A 3,192-nucleotide genomic window follows, 5' to 3' on the forward strand; every position below is an offset into this window, starting at 1 on the left:
TTGCCTCACTCTCAGGAGGCTACTACAACTGGCTGCACCCACCATCAGCCCCAGGCATCCCTTAACCTGCAGTGGCGGTCCCCCACTGACCGCAAATCTGAGAGTGGCGTCACGACAAACTACAAAGAAGGTTTCCTACCTGTGACCAGACAGCTCCATCTACGTGGAGTCCCTGAAGGTAATGCACCGACACAGCGTTCTCGGGGCTCCACATCTGGCGTCACGAACAGGATAAGGACTAGACCTGTTCAGACAGGTGACCATGTGCCTGGGCGGTCCGCTTGAAAAATTGGAAGCGCCGCCATATTGCCACCATGAAAAGCGCGCTGAAAAACAACAGCAGCCCGCGCTGGAAGAAGTTACCGCCCACGAAGAGGTGTGGCTACCCAGAGATCCCCTGCAGAGTTCTGACCTCGCTTGTGAAGAGAGCGGAAGCGTCCAGAGACGGCGGGAAGGAAAGAGAGCCACAAGCCTGCTGCTGCAGAGAGAAGAAATGGAGTCCGGACGTGGATACCCAGAGCCAGGCTCCGCTGCCTGGTGGTGCCGGGAGCTTGCTATCTTCTGCGATCAGCTGGAGGCCAGGATTATGCGACAGCTCAGTGAGGGACGCACGGAGCTTCTGGAGATGGCTGCGGCGGTTCGGACCTACGAGGAGGGAGCCGCGCGACGCATGCCAGATCGAGCGGCGACGACTCAGATCCCGATGGTGCCACCGATGGGTGAGTCCAGAGTTGCCCCGGCCAGCGCAAGTGCTCCGACCCCTGCTGCTACGACCGCGGTCCCAGAAGAGGCGCCTGGCGCGGCGACGCTGAGCGAGGCCGCAGCCACGCTAGGTGCGGCCCGCCAAATCCAGGCCGCCGCAGCGACACCCCGCCTGGCCCGCAAAGGTCCGACTGCCACGGCGATACTCATCCGTGCCGCAGGTGTGACGCTGACCCAGGCTGCCACCCTGCTGAGCCCAGTCCGCCAAGACCCCACCGCAGCAGCGACGCTCGTCCGAGCCGCAAGTGAGATGCTGAACCAGGCCGCAGCCCCGCCAGGTGAGGCCCGTCAAGCTCCGATCGCTGCAGCGACGCCCAGCCCAGCCTGCACCGATCCCATCGCGACAGCGACGCCGATCCAGGCCGCCGCCATGCAGGGCGCGGCCCGCCAAGACCAGGCCGCCGCAGCGATGCCCTGCGCGGCCCGCCAAGAAAAGACTACATCACCATTTACCCCGGCCTGCAAGGCCAGAGCAGACACCGCTCCCCAGTCTAAGGAGGTCCCTGCAAGGAAATCCCTGATAGGTGAAGACCCCGCGTACTGGCAGCTGAAGGCTGACATGGAGGCCAAGTTTCCACAGGAGATGGTGGACCAGTACATGCTCCCTCCGCACACCCCTAAGGCAACCCCTGCGGCAACCACGCCGAAGAGTCCACCGCCTGGGCCAGCTGAGGAAAACTCATCCCCAGCGCTGCCACGACCAGAGTGCAGCGAAGAACTAAGGGGGAGAGGAGGGCAAGAAGTTGAGGAGTTGCCCCCGGAGCCAGCAGCAGTGCTAGTCCCAGAGCCGGAGATGCTGCCATATTCCCGCTGGGACGAGGAAGACCTGACACCTCCTGCTGAAGAAGACCTGCCCAACCGCCCCACCTGGGAGCTTGTAAGCTGCACTTCGCAGAATCCAGCCCGCAAGACACAGCGCCGCAGTAGAACCCAGTCTTTCCCTGCACCGCCATCCCCAGAGCAGAGAGAAGTCACGGCCAGAGACCTACAAAAAAAACGGTTCCTGAGAAGAGCCAAAGCACAGATCAGAGGACCCCTGCGTCGAGGAATTGTCGAAGATTTCAGCCTCAAATCAGGATACGGCTTTATAGTATCACCTGGTGTGAAGGAAGGGATTTTTGTCAATCGAAGGGATGTGAGACCCCATTTGCCCAGAGGACACCCTGGAAGAAATTTGAAGATAGGAGACTCAGTGGAGTTCACTATGCATCAGGGAGAAAGAGGCTGGTATGCCCTAGATGTTGCACCATGTTCTAGAAGTCCTTGCAGAAGCCCTGCAGTCACAACAGAAGATGAAGACAGAGACACTGAAGAAGAAAGAAAATACAACGAACCCACAGACGAAGAAAGAGATCAAGAAACCAACAGGTGCCGCAGCCCTACAGGCCCAAGCCCTGGTATGGAAGAGTAGAGGAATCTGCATAAAGTAAAGCATACAGCAAGTTAAAGTTTTGAAAAGTTTGAAGTTTTGCAACGTTTACGTTTAAGTATGTGCCCACATAAACTTGTGTGAGAAAACCATAAACCTTAAGGCTATGAACTGGCTATAGCCACAAACTCTCGCAGTGTAAATAGTTACACCAGAGGGCACCACCACCACCAGAGTCAGCCTGTTTAGGGGCTTGGCTCGTCTGCAACCAGGAGGAGCCCGTCCGTATATAGGGCCTTGGCTCGCCTGCGACCAGAGAGCATGCCTGTTTATGGGGCCTGGCTCTCCACCACAAAGAGGGTACCTGGTCAGCACCAACTGTGGAGGCCGCCTCTACATCCTGCCAGAAGAGGCTGAAGGCGCGGATCCACCAAGCCAGGTATACCCTGAAACCACCAGCCCATGAAAGCCGCCTCTACATCCTGCCAGAAGTGGCTGAAGGCGCGGCCAACGGGAGAGGCAGATTGGAGGAAAGGTCTGGGGAAGTAGATGGCCCAGATCCGGTTACCAAAAGGACCGGTGACCTGCCTCCTGAAAGGGTTTGGGTGGGTTAACGGACTTGTGGGTGGAGGGTGGTGATGTATGGTACCTGGTGCTTTTAAAATGTTTTACATGTTTTAATGTTTTATGCATTTTAAAATGTTGTCTTGCAGCCCGAGGACGTGCTGGTGATAACTAAGGGGGAATGTGGCGCCCCTGACCTGGTCAGGCACCACTGAGTACTGCACCCATGCTGGGGACAGTACAATACAGGTAATCCAGAAGGCTGACCGGGGTGTGGAACACAGGCGCATAGTGATCAGGTCTCACACATGTACCCATGAGAGGACCCCTGGGGATCCCAGGAGGGGGAAAAGCCTTCACCTTCACTGGAATAGTGGAGGGGGCCAAAAGCCTCCATCTCCTCTCAAGGGGTGTGGTAAGAGAGTCTGGTTGCTAGGTGGCGTAGGCAGGCACAAAAGGGAAAAGAGAAGGAGGAGTAAACAGTCTAGAGTCTGCAG

This window comes from Anomaloglossus baeobatrachus, chromosome 9, assembly GCF_048569485.1.
Source record: "Anomaloglossus baeobatrachus isolate aAnoBae1 chromosome 9, aAnoBae1.hap1, whole genome shotgun sequence".
In the NCBI taxonomy this organism is placed as follows: domain Eukaryota; kingdom Metazoa; phylum Chordata; class Amphibia; order Anura; family Aromobatidae; genus Anomaloglossus; species Anomaloglossus baeobatrachus.